Source organism: Oncorhynchus kisutch, linkage group LG5 (genome assembly GCF_002021735.2).
Source record: "Oncorhynchus kisutch isolate 150728-3 linkage group LG5, Okis_V2, whole genome shotgun sequence".
Classification (NCBI taxonomy): domain Eukaryota; kingdom Metazoa; phylum Chordata; class Actinopteri; order Salmoniformes; family Salmonidae; genus Oncorhynchus; species Oncorhynchus kisutch.
Window position 1 is genome coordinate 46,636,240 of NC_034178.2, and position 14,516 is coordinate 46,650,755.

The 14,516-nt window shown below is 42.6% G+C and overlaps 1 long non-coding RNA gene across 1 annotated transcript; it reads right to left on the reverse strand.

Moving 5' to 3' along the window:
* Positions 1–2,721: 2,721 nt before the first annotated feature.
* On the reverse strand, positions 2,722–13,924 carry LOC109891137 (uncharacterized). Its single transcript, XR_002255495.2, has 2 exons — positions 13,427–13,924; positions 2,722–3,605 (listed from the first exon to the last, which is right to left on the reverse strand). It is a non-coding gene; the product is annotated as an uncharacterized LOC109891137 (long non-coding RNA).
* Between the last annotated feature and the right edge of the window lie 592 nt (positions 13,925–14,516).

Here is a 14,516-nt window from a genome sequence, read left to right on the forward strand (position 1 = left end):
TCCATCTTTGCTCAGATTTGTACCCGGTGTATAGGTTCCCAGCTCGTCCCTTTCATCCAACCAAACACCGCACAGCAGACTGCACTACGCCAGACTGTATACACATTCATCCGGAGTTACCTTATTTTCCACTAAGAAACCATTGTCTTGCTGTGATACCACTATTTTTACTTTTTGTCACCACTATAAGAGAATGAATGAATATCTGTAACACACATAAAGTATTGCAAATGAATGTAATGTTATTTTTGTATTGAACATTGTTTCTATGTTATGTTAGACATGGTCGTAGTACATTAGGTATGTTATACCATATGAAGGGTTTTGTTGAACATGATAATATACCAACCAATCTTTGGTAACCCTGGAGTGCCTCGGTCTCTGAGATGATTGTCACCTCATATCAGGTTTACTGTTCAGTCAATAAAATCAGTCTGTCAGCCCATCTGGGTGGTGAGAGATAAGAAATACACAGCTGAGTAAACTCACACCTTTGGAAACATACTGTAAAGTATGGTTATATCCCCCTATAATAACAATAATAAATGGGTATATAACCATATATGACCCTAAAACTTAACTACCCCTCCCCTCAATCCCATTCAAACAGAAGAACGCACAATTGACCCAAAGGTAAAAGTAAAATGTCTTTCTTTAATATGCTGGTTAAAGCACTTTTCATTAAATTGATTACATTTAACTCTAACTCTTCTTAAACATACATATACATAAATAAAACAGTTCTGTACACCGTTCCCTTTGACAAGAATGTAAACTACACAGAACCTAAATATAATACACAACATTTAAAGTGTTGGTCCCATGTTTCATGAGCTGAAATAAAAGAACCCCGAAATGTTCCATATGCACAAAAAGCTTCCTTCTCTCCAATTTTGTGAACAAATTTGTTTACATCCATGTTAGTGAGCATTTCTCCTTTACCAAGATAATCCATCCACCCGACAGGTGTGGCATATCAAGAAGCTGATTAAACAGCACGATCATTACACAGAGCCGCTAAAATGTGCAGTTTTGTCACAACACAATGCCACATGTCTCATGTTTTGAGGGAGCGGGCAATTGGCATGCTGACTGCAGAAATGTCCACCAGAGCTGTTGCCAGAGAATTGAATGTTCATTAGTCTACCATAAGCCACCTCCAACGTCATTTTTGAGAATTTGGTAGTATGTCGAACTGGCCTCACAACTACAGACCACGTGTAACCAAACCAGCCCAAGATCTCCAAATCCAGCATCACCTGAAGGATCGTCAGACCAGCCAACCGGACAGCTGAAGAAATTGAGGAGTATTTATATCTGTAATAAAACTCTGTGTATGTAGAAGCACCACAATCCCTGACAATCCTCCATATACAGTGCCCTCGGAAAGTATTCAGACCCCTTGACTTTTTCCACATTTTGTCAAAGCCTTATTCTAAAATGGATTTCGTTAAAAAAATAAAATGATCCACAGCAATTCACACACACACACACACACACACAATACCCCATAATGGCAAGGTGAAAAAAGGTTTGACATTTTTGCTAATTTATTATATAAAAAAAGAGAAATATCTTTACAGACGTACTCACACCCTTCGCTATGAGACTCTAAATTGAGCTCAGGAGCATCCTGTTTACATTGATCACCCGTCTCCCATCTCTGTGGAGATGGGAGAACCTTCCAGAAGGACAACCATCTCTGCAGCACTCCACCAATCAGGCCTGTATGGTAGAGTGGCCAGACAGAAGCCACTCCTCAGTAAAAGGCAGATGAGAGCCAGCTTGGAGTTTGCCAAATGGCACCAAAAGACTCTCAGACCATGAGAAACAAGAGATTCTCTGGTCTGATGAAACCAAGATTGAACTCTTTGGCCTCAATGCCAAATGTCACATCTGGAGGAAACCTGGCACCATCCCTAAGTTGAAGCATGGGGGTGCAGCATCAGGCTGTGGGGATGTTTTTCAGCTGTGCAGCAACACTCCCCATCCAACCTGACAGAGCTTGAGAAGATCTGCAAAGAAGAAATGGGAGAAACTCCCCAAATACAGGTGTGCCAAGCTTGTAACGTCATCCCAGAGAAGACTCGATGCTGTAATTGCTGAAATACAAATTTCTTTCATCAGCTGTTCGGGTGGCTGGTCTCAGACGATTCCGCAGGTGAAGAAGCCAGATGTGGAGGTCCTGGGCGGGTGTGGTTACAAGTGGTTGTGAAACCGGTTGGACGTACTGCCAAGCTGCACTTGTGTAATTATCATGCTGTTTAATCAACTTTTTGATATGCCACACCTATCAAGTGGATGGATCACCTTAGCAAAGGAAAAATGTTCACTAACATGGATGTAAACACATTTTAGAGAAATAAGCTTTTTTTGTGTATGGAACATTTCTGGGATCTTTTATTTAAGCTCATGTAAGATGGGACCAACACTTTACATGTTGCGTTTACATTTTGGTTCAGTATAAATAAAACAAATGAACGAAATATTACCTAATCCAACAGAGATAGCTGAATTGATCATGCACAGGTAGGTTCAAGCGACATGTCCAAAAGGCATCTCTACCTCCAACATAAGGCCTTCCTTTTGGCCTAGATCTGTGGAACGTATAAACAACGAGATTTCTCCTCTCTGAAAAGATCATTCTTAGACTTGTCACAGTGCAGTGTCAAAATGTGCAGCTGACGGGGCATACAATCATGATTTACAAGGCACAAGCTACTGGGGCTGATAGAGAATAGAGAAAGCCAGGTCTCCTAGGATTCCTCTTTCTCCCTCCAAAAGGAATGGGGGGAATCAGGCTGAAAGACCTGCTGGTTTTTTTCACGTCTAATTACAGATACTCTTTTCACCCATCTCTACAGGTATAAATGCAGATCTAAGACCAGGCTTGGTTTTCAACCCCTAGTAGCTTAGGTTTTGACTAGGGTATGCGAAGCTGATCCAAAATCAGCCAGTAAATCATCCAATAATTATTTCATGCGTCTTAAGACAGTGGTTAAAGAACTGAGATAATTAAAACTGGTATGAGTTAACAATCATGTTAAATATAAAACAAGGACTAAAAGGGGATGGGGTTGCTGCAGTGACAACCCAACCAACTTACAGCCAAAAGGCCAATCTTGCCATCACAGCAGAAATTCTTTGCAGATCATTCACAGCACACTTATTTGGAGGCACCACAGTTTGCACAGTCTTCACTTTTGTGCGGGTGATTTGCACATATGTGTAAAACATGCACGCTCAAATGGCAAGCATACACACACACACACGGCTGCTACTGCTAGTCATCCTGAGCAGCAGCAGGTGGGTCCTTCTCCCCTGCAGCAGCAGGAGGCATCACTTCCTGTTTCCTGTCTGTCCTGGACGCACCCGCCCCCTTGCCAGCGGCACCCTCGGGATTGCTGGCTGCTCTTTGGAGTACGAGTGTCCCCCCCTCTGACCTGTCCCACACCTCCATCTTGTAGCCCAGGGGGGGCCGGGGGCTGGTAGCGGTACCTTTAGTCAAAGGCACACAGGTGGTAGGTGTAGTACTCCAGCAGGTACATGAGGGACGCGTCCACATAGTGGGAAGACACAGACAGGTCCGAGCAGCAATACACCCCCTATGGTACAAAACACCAGGATTAGAGCCAGGACGGGGACAGGGGAAGGGATGGGTACAGACAGTGAGGGCAGACCAAGGCCTTTGATCTGTTTAGCATTACATAACAACATATTGGACAGGAGACAATGTACTAGTAAAGTTATAGTAGTGCTAATGTCATTTTGTCTGCAAGTCAAAAAGTTGATAACCCACTATTACATTGTGTTCCAATCAGTCCTTTGTCCTTCCTTCTTTTCTTTCAACCTGTCCCAGTTCTGCCTGGGATCAATAAGGGCATCTCCTGATATGCTATACCAAAGACCAGGTAGCACAATCCTATAGCAACCACATACTGTAGTCACACTTGCCACACAGTTAGATCCCACTGACAATGAATAGCCTACACATGGTCAAATCAATAAATCCAAGGAATAACTGACTGCTTTTTATACCATATCAAAGCATAAGCTGCTTCATATGTGTATAGGATAAAGCCAAGGTGAAAGATAAATTGGGCCAAAAGGTTTTACCCTCTCATTGGCCACATTGGCATAGCAGCATCACTGGTAGAACTGGTTTAAATAGGAGAGCAATTATTAACACCTGGTGTTATCTTGGGCATTCAGTAAATGGTCCATGACACCGTGGTCTATTGATTGGTCTGGTAATTCTGAATTTTTTTGCCAGGTACCTCACGATATGATAGTATCACGATACTTGGGTGTCGATACAATATGTATTGCAATTTGATACTCTGATTTTATTGTCAATGTTTCAAACATATTGCTCACTTAGGGTTTCAAAAATCTGCCAACTTTCCCCAAAATGTTGCAACCGTATATAGGGGAATCTCAGTTGGCTTTGCTCACCTCCATCCTCTCCTCATCTCTACTCTCCTCTTTTTGAAAATCAAACTTGGAAACAAATGTGCTTGTATGAAATGGAGACTCTCCTCTACTTGTGCGTCATTTAAGCAAATTACATTTACAGGGGTAATTTCCCCACATAAGTGTAAAGTGATAAAAACAAATGAAAGTTAATTGTGCAAGACATTTAATAAATATAAGGATAATTAGCATATGGTTTTTAAATGTGTGCATGCTTTGCTCCTTCAAGAATACAGCTGATTTAGAAGGGGGTGTGGATGATTTCTTGCACTTGATAATTCAGCGTTCATTACTGATCAGTCTGGACCCAGGTCCTATTATCCATCCGCCTGGACCCAGGTCCTATTATCCATCAGTCTGGACCCAGGTCCTATTATCCATCAGTCTGGACCCAGGTCCTATTATCCATCAGTCTGGACCCAGGTCCTATTATCCATCAGTCTGGACCCAGGTCCTATTATCCATCAGTCTAAACTGGTCCTACTCCAACACTGCAGAGGTACAGACCCCATTGTTCTAAATAACACATGCCTTTTTATAAATTTTATGGCATATAAGAGTATATGGAAATATCGCCTAAGGGCACACTATGATCTTCTAAGCAATTAGGCTACTGTTAATCACAACGCTGCACTCTGTATGAAGAATTAAAGATAAATATACAATTTAATTTCACTCCAGGAAAGAAGACTGCTAATCTAAGAGGATTTATAGACATATAAATGGACATTGCTACTGTTAATCTGTACCTGGTATATGGTACCGAGTCATGATAAAAATCGCATAAATACCCCAAGCCCTCTGAGGAGAACACGGTTTACAATTCACCATGGAGAAAAGAAACCTGAGCCTCTGAAAATGTGATCTATCAAAGCTGTTCACAATGTGGTTCCTAGAAGACTGCACAAACAGAAAATAGGCCTATACAATAGTAAACTTTATTTATTTTTTCACCTTTATTTAACCAGGTAGGCTAGTTGACTGTGACCTGGCCAAGATAAAGCATAGCAGTGTGAACAGACAACAGAGTTACACATGGAGTAAACAATTAACAAGTCAATAGAACAGAAGAAAATAAAAATAAATAAATAAATAAATAAAAACAGAGTCTATATACATTGTGTGCAAAAGGCATGAGGAGGTAGGCGAATAATTACAATTTAGCAGATTAACACTGGAGTGATAAATGATCAGATGGTCATGTGCAGGTAGAGAAACTGGTGTGCAAAAGAGAAGAAAAGTAAATAATAAAAACAGTATGGGGATGAGGTAGGTAAATTGGGTGGGCTATTTACTGATGGACTACGTACAGCTGCAGCGATCGGTTAGCTGCTCAGATAGCAGATGTTTAAAGTTGGTGAGGAAGATAAAAGTCTCCAACTTCAACAATTTTTGCAATTTGTTCCAGTCACAGGCAGCAGAGAACTGGAAGGAAAGGCAGCCAAATGAGGTGTTGGCTTTAGGGATGATCAGTGAGATACACCTGCTGGAGCGCGTGCTACGGGTGGGTGTTGCCATCGTGACCAGTGAACTGAGATAAGGCGGAGCTTTACCTAGCATGGACTTGTAGATGACCTGGAACCAGTGGGTCTGGCGACGAATATGTAGCGAGGGCCAGCCGACTAGAGCATACAGGTCGCAGTGGTGGGTGGTATAAGGTGCTTTAGTAACAAAACGGATGGCACTGTGATAAACTTCATCCAGTTTGCTGAGTAGAGTATTGGAAGCTATTTTGTAGATGACATCGCCGAAGTCAAGTATCGTTAGGATAGTCAGTTTTACCAGGGTAAGTTTGGCGGCGTGAGTGAAGGAGGCTTTGTTGCGAAATAGAAAGCCGACTCTAGATTTGATTTTAGATTGGAGATGTTTGATATGAGTCTGGAAGGAGAGTTTACAGTCTAGCCAGACACCTAGGTACTTATAGATGTCTACATATACTAGGTAGGAACCTTCCAGGGTGGTGATGCTAGTCGGGCGTGCGGGTGCAGGCAGAGAACGGTTGAAAAGCATGCATTTGGTTTTACTAGCGTTTAAGAGCAGTTGGAGGCCACGGAAGGAGTGTTGTATGGCATTGAAGCTCGTTTGGAGGTTAGATAGCACAGTGTCCAAGGAAGGGCCAGAAGTATACAGAATGGTGTCGTCTGCATAGAGGTGGATCAGGGACTCGCCCGCAGCAAGAGCATCATCATTGATATATACAGAGAAAAGAGTCAGCCCGAAAATTGAACCCTGTGGAGAGGACCGGGCAACGTGTCTGCAAAGTAGTTGGTGAACCAGGCAAGGCAGTCATTAGAAAAGCTACCGAGACTGCCGATAAGAATATGGTGATTGACAGAGTCGAAAGCCTTGGCCAGGTCGATGAAGACGGCTGCACAGTACTGTCTTTTATCGATGGCGGTTATGATATTGTTTAGTACCTTGAGCGTAGCTGAGGTGCACCCGTGACCGGTTCGGAAACCAGATTGCACAGCGGAGAAGGTACAGTGGGATTCAAGATGGTCAGTGATCTGTTTGTTGACTTGGCTTTTGAAGACCTTAGATAGGCAGGGCAGGATGGATATAGGTCTGTAACAGTTGGGTCCAGGGTGTCTACCCCTTTGAAGAGGGGGATGACCGCTGCAGCTTTCCAATCCTTGGGGATCTCAGACGATATAAAAGAGAGGTTGAACAGGCTGGTAATAGGGGTTGCGACAATGGCGCCGGATAGTTTCAGGAATAGAGGGTCCAGATTGTCAAGCCCAGCTGATTTGTACGGGTCCAGGTTTTGTAGCTCTTTCAGAACATCTGCTATCTGGATTTGGGTAAAGGAGAAGCTGGGGAGGCTTGGGCGAGTAGCTGCGGGGGGGCGGAGCTGTTGGCCGAGGTTGGAGTAGCCAGGAGGAAGGCATGGCCAGCCGTTGAGAAATGCTTGTTGAAGTTTTCGATTATCATGGATTTATCGGAGGTGACCGTGTTACAGTGCCTTGCGAAAGTATTCGGCCCCCTTGAACTTTGCGACCTTTTGCCACATTTCAGGCTTCAAACATAAAGATATAAAACTGTATTTTTTTGTGAAGAATCAACAACAAGTGGGACACAATCATGAAGTGGAATGACATTTATTGGATATTTCAAACTTTTTTAACAAATCAAAAACTGAAAAATTGGGCGTGCAAAATTATTCAGCCCCCTTAAGTTAATACTTTGTAGCGCCACCTTTTGCTGCGATTACAGCTGTAAGTCGCTTGGGGTATGTCTCTATCAGTTTTGCACATCGAGAGACTGACATTTTTTCCCATTCCTCCTTGCAAAACAGCTCGAGGTCAGTGAGGTTGGATGGAGAGCATTTGTGAACAGCAGTTTTCAGTTCTTTCCACAGATTCTCGATTGGATTCAGGTCTGGACTTTGACTTGGCCATTCTAACACCTGGATATGTTTATTTTTGAACCATTCCATTGTAGATTTTGCTTTATGTTTTGGATCATTGTCTTGTTGGAAGACAAATCTCCGTCCCAGTCTCAGGTCTTTTGCAGACTCCATCAGGTTTTCTTCCAGAATGGTCCTGTATTTGGCTCCAACCATCTTCCCATCAATTTTAACCATCTTCCCTGTCCCTGCTGAAGAAAAGCAGGCCCAAACCATGATGCTTCCACCACCATGTTTGACAGTGGGGATGGTGTGTTCAGGGTGATGAGCTGTGTTGCTTTTACGCCAAACATAACGTTTTGCATTGTTGCCAAAAAGTTCAATTTTGGTTTCATCTGACCAGAGCACCTTCTTCCACATGTTTGGTGTGTCTCCCAGGTGGCTTGTGGCAAACTTTAAACTACACTTTTTATGGATATCTTTAAGAAATGGCTTTCTTCTTGCAACTCTTCCATAAAGGCCAGATTTGTGCAATATACGACTGATTGTTGTCCTATGGACAGAGTCTCCCACCTCAGTTGTAGATCTCTGCAGTTCATCCAGAGTGATCATGGGCCTCTTGGCTGCATCTCTGATCAGTCTTCTCCTTGTATGAGCTGAAAGTTTAGAGGGACGGCCAGGTCTTGGTAGATTTGCAGTGGTCTGATACTCCTTCCATTTCAATATTATCGCTTGCACAGTGCTCCTTGGGATGTTTAAAGCTTGGGAAATCTTTTTGTATCCAAATCCGGCTTTAAACTTCTTCACAACAGTATCTCGGACCTGCCTGGTGTGTTCCTTGTTCTTCATGATGCTCTCTGCGCTTTTAACGGACCTCTGAGACTATCACAGTGCAGGTGCATTTATACGGAGACTTGATTACACACAGGTGGATTGTATTTATCATCATTAGTCATTTAGGTCAACATTGGATCATTCAGAGATCCTCACTGAACTTCTGGAGAGAGTTTGCTGCACTGAAAGTAAAGGGGCTGAATAATTTTGCACGCCCAATTTTTCAGTTTTTGATTTGTTAAAAAAGTTTGAAATATCCAATAAATGTTGTTCCACTTCATGATTGTGTCCCACTTGTTGTTGATTCTTCACAAAAAAATACAGTTTTATATCTTTATGTTTGAAGCCTGAAATGTGGCAAAAGGTCGCAAAGTTCAAGGGGGCCGAATACTTTCGCAAGGCACTGTACCTAGCCTCAGTGCAGTGGGCAGCTGGGAGGAGGTGCTCTTGTTCTCCATGGACTTTACAGTGTCCCAGAACTTTTGGGAGTTAGAGCTACAAGCTAATTTCTGCTTGAAAAAGCTGGCCTTTGCTTTTGACTGACTGACTGCGTGTATTGGTTCCTGACTTCCCTGAACAGTTGCATATCGCGGGGACTATTCGATGCTATTGCAGTCCGCCACAGGATGTTTTTGTGCTGGTCGAGGGCAGCCAAGTCTGGAGTAAACCAAGGGCTATATCTGTTCTTGGTTCTGCATTTTTTGAACGGAGCATGCTTATCTAAGATGGTGAGGAAGTTACTTTTAAAGAATGACCAGGCATCCTCAACTGACAGGATGAGGTCAATATCCTTCCAGGATACTCGGGCCAGGTCGATTAGAAAGACCTGCTCGCAGAAGTGTTTTAGGGAACGTTTGACAGTGATTAGGGGTGGTCGTTTGCCTGCGGACCCGTAGCGGATACAGGCAATGAGGCATTGATCGCTGAGATCCTGATTGAAGACAGCAGAGGTGTATTTGGAAGGCCAGTTGGTCAGGATAATGTCTATGAGGGTGCCATTGTTTACAGATTTAGGGTTGTACCTGGTGGGTTCCTTGATGATTTGTGTGAGATTGAGGGCATCTAGCTTAGATTGTAGGACTGCTGGGGTGTTAAGCATATCCCAGTTTAGGTCACCTAACAGAACAAACTCTGAAGCTAGATGGGGGGCGATCAATTCACAAATGGTGTCCAGGGCACAGCTGGGAGCTGAGGGGGGGTCGGTAGCAGGCGGCAACAGTGAGAGACTTATTTCTGGAGAGATTAATTTTTAAAATTAGAAGTTCGAACTGTTTGGGTATGGACCTGGAAAGTATGACATTACTTTGCAGGCTATCTCTGCAGTAGACTGCAACTCCTCCCCCTTTGGCAGTTCTATCGGAAAATGTTATAGTTGGGTATGGAAATCTCAGAATTTTTGGTGGCCTTCCTAAGCTAGGATTCAGACACGGCAAGGACATCAGGGTTGGCAGAGTGTGCCAAAGCAGTGAGTAAAACAAACTTAGGGAGGAGGCTTCTGATGTTGACATGCATGAAACCAAGGCTTTTTCGATCACAGAAGTCAACAAATGAGGGTGCCTGGGGACAAGCAGGGCCTTGGTTTACCTCCACATCACCCACGGAACAGAGGAGGGTTTAGAATGAGGGTGCGGCTAAAGGCTATCAAAATTGGTCGCCTAGAGCGATGGGGACAAAGAATAAAAGGAGCAGATTTCTGGGAGCAGTAGAGTATATTCAGGGCATAATGTGCTGACAGGGGTATGGTGGGGTGCGGGTACAGCGGAGGTAAGCCCAGGCACTGGGTGATGATAAGAGAGGTTGTATCTCTGGACATGCTGTTTGCAATGGGTGAGGTCACCGCATGTGTGGGAGGTGGGAGAAAGGAGGTATCAGAGGTATGAAGAGTGGAACTAGGGGCTCCATTGTAAACTAAAACAATGATAACTAACCTGAACAACAGTATACAAGGCATTTTGACATTTGAGAAAGACATACAGCGAGGCATAAAGTAAGGTGTTGATTGGGAGAGCTAGCTAAAACAACAGGTGAGACAACAACAGCCAATCAGCTAACACAACAACAGCAGGTAAAATGGCTGTGACTAGGCAGAGAGGGTCGGATTAACTACACACAGAGCCTGAGCTCGCAGCTGGGGCCGACAGAAAAAAAAACCCAGAATGGAGTACCGTGATTAAATGGACAGTCCAGCAGGCATCAGCTTTGTAGCCAAGTGATCATCGTGTCCAGGGGGCAGCAGTAGATGGAACAGGGAAGCCACCACTTTTAAAGTTTAAAGTTAGTAGCAAGTGGCTAGTAGGAGCGTCTGCTCCGACGGAGACCGGTTGAAGGCACACCTCCCACACATGCGGTGACCTCACCCAATCATTCACCTACCTCCTCATGCCTTTTGCACACAATGTGTATATTTTCTACTGTGTTATTGACTTGTTAATTGTTTACTTCATGTGTAACTCTGTGTTGTCTGTTCACACTGCTATGCTTTATCTTGGCCAGGTCGCAGTTGCAAATGAGAACTTGTTCTCAACTAGCCTAGCTGGTTAGATAAAGGTGAAATAAAAAAAATTAAAAAAATGTCGGCAGACCAGTCGTGGTGGTGCGCCGTGTCGACAGAGAATCCAAGCCAGATGGCGAAAGAGGTATTGTAGAATTTAGTTTGCTAGCCGGGAGATGCGCCTGGCTCACAGCTAACTGGTGCTAGCTTTGTGACAGTGGCGTTAGCCACTATAGCCAATCAGTAGCAGCAGTGATCCAGTGCCAAGGTCCAGAGTATACAGCAAGGATCCGGTGGAGTATTGGGCTCTTGCCATGTATGAGTGGGGTTCAGGTGAACAGCTGAGTAGGCCAGGAGGTGGGCCTCAGGGATAGCTCTGGTACTGGATGCCACGGTGAGTGCACGCTAGCTGTGAGCTATCTAGCTAGCTGCAAGCTAGCTGTGAAGATCAGAAGTAGTGGTCCAGGGATTACGGCAGGAATCCGGCGTTGTTGTGGAGAGACAGTCCGATACTGGTAGACTAGCGAGTATTATCCAGGCTAAAAACAGGGCTGGTATCTGTGCAGAAGGTAAAAGCCGCTAGCAGTGGCTAGCTTGTAGCTAATTAGCTGGTTAGCTTCTGGAGGTTCTTGAATGTGTTCTAAAATTGAAAATAATAGCGATTCCGTATAACATTGGGTGAGGCAGGTTACCGGAAGATATAATCTAATTAAAAATCGGAAATCGAAAATAAATTGAAATATTATATACCAAAAAATATGAAAAATACAAAAGTACACGAGAGGAACAAACAAACACGTCTTCACTGCTACGCCATCTTGGTTGGTGATAATGGTGATCATATAACTCCTTCAACCCAAACCTATCCCCCTTTAGAACACAGGTTGCTTTCGTGAACTGATTTATCAGATAACCAAGAACTACCATCTTCTTCTCCACCTCAAGAAACGTTCAAGCATGAAAACGTCTGAAATAAAACGGGTGTGACGATCACATCCGTTATCAAGATAGGGCTGCTTGGTATATAGACTAGGAAGATGAAACCACATGCTTGGCTTAACATTTAACAAGGTCCTAAGCACATAAGAAAGTGCATGAGTCATGACTCTTTTTAAATGCATTCTATTTGAGATCTCAGCCATAAATGTATATACTGGCTAGAGGTCGACCGATTATGATTTTTCAACGCCGATACCGATTATTGGAGAACCAAAAAAGGTCGATACCGATTAATCGGTCGATTTTATTAAATCGGTATCGGCGTCTATTTTTTTTCTATAATAAATATATATAAAAATGACGATTACAACAATACTGAATGAACAATGAACACTTATTTTAACTTAATATAATACATAAATAAAATATATTTAGTCTCAAATAAATAATGAAACATGCTCAATTTGGTTTAAATGCAAAAAGTGTTGGAGAAGAAAGTAAAAGTGCAATATTTGGCACTGTGTTAAGAAGCAGTGCGGCTTGGTTGGGTTGTGTATCGGAGGACGCATGACTTTCAACCTTCGTCTCTCCCGAGCCGTACGGGAGTTGTAGCGATGAGACAAGATAGTAGCTACTAAACAATTGGGGAGAAGAAGGGGTAAAATTCACAAAAAAATTATATATATAAAAAAAAAAGAAGTTTCAGGTTGTAGTTATTATAGGAATTATGACACGTCGACTATTTCTCTCTATACCATTTGTATTTCATATACCTTTGACTATTGAATGTTCTTATAGGCACTTTAGCATTGCCAACCTAATCTCGGGAGTTGATAGGCTTTAAGTCATAAACAGCGCTGTGATTCAAGCATTGCTAAGAGCTTCTGGCAAACGCAGTAAAGTGCTGTTTGAATGAAATGTTTACGAGCCTGCTGCAGCCAATCACCGCTCAGTCAGACTGCTCTATCAAATCATAGACTTAATTATAATAAACACATCTGGAAACGATCATTTCTAAAACAAAACGTTTATCATTTCAGTGAAATACTGAACCATTCCGTATTTTATTGAATGGGTGGCAACCCTGAGTCTAAATATTGCTGTTACAATGCACAACTTTCTATGTTATGACATAATTATGTACAATTCTGGAAGATTAGTCCGCAACGAGCCAGGCAGCCCAAACTGTTGAATATACCCCGACTCTGCGAGCAATGTACACAAGAGAAGTGACACAATGTCCCTTACATTGTAGGCCCTGCAAAAAAAAAAAATTATAATAATAATAATCTCTGGTGGAGATATCAAAAGTGAACTGGGTAATCAGGCTAGCTCGCACTTACCATTACTTGAATTCCATTGCGGAAAAGTCACTCTTTGATCCAGTTGAAACGTGGGAAAACTGTGGCGCGTGTTGGACTAAGATTAACTATAATTTAGACATTTGCTCACGAGTTAAACACAATTTCGTCAAAACAAATACGAAATTCCACTTGGCGTTAAACTAGTGAGAGAAGTTAAGTATTTTATTATCTTTCCTTTGAGTATTCTTCAGTTTGCTGAATAGCTATGTTGTCGCTAGCCGCCTCATCTCACATCATCAATTTTAGACAGCCAGCTGACGTTAGCATGGATGAGAAATGAGACATCAATTCCAATTGTCAGCCTAAAACAATACCGATTATCCGGTGTCTTTCACTGGTGCGTAAAGTCCGTTAATTTATTACTGTCAATAGGAAAACTTAACTACTTTAGACACAGGTTCAACTTTGATGTTAAAAGCCTCTTAATGGGTGGGTGGGCTGCACAATGAGGTACTGGAAACGTCAACATCAAGGGTGTATTCATTACGGAACCCGTTTAAGAACCAAACAGAAGCAAAGAGAGCAAAACTAGTTTCTATTGGACAAATTCGGGTAGCTCCCTCCCCCTTTCGTTTGCTTCCGTTTAAGAAACGTTTTGCAACAGAATAGGCGGAATAAATACACTCCAGTTTCTGATAATATACATTATATTATAATGTACAGGGCCACAAAATGTATCGGAATCCCTTGATTGGTTAATCCTTTGCGGTTTCTTGCCTTTAGTCCCCGCCCTCTATTTCTATTCGACACGCAACAGGCACAACCATCATTGAGTGGCACCAGAGCATTGTACAGTCATAGACGTAAGGCAAACGTTTTAACCAAGTAGCTACTGTACAAGAAAATATGATCCTTATGATAAAAGCTTCAATACTTGTTGTTATGGGGTTGTTAACAGAAAAAGCAGTCGTTTCCTTCATATAGGCCAATCACCTAAAAATTGAAACCACGAATTCCTCAAAATATCAATAATCACTGTGGCATTTCTTGCCCATGTTATTTTAATGGTCTTTATTTTAAATCAGCTAGGTATGAGTATGCAGATTTTACAAGGCAGCTCAAAATTACT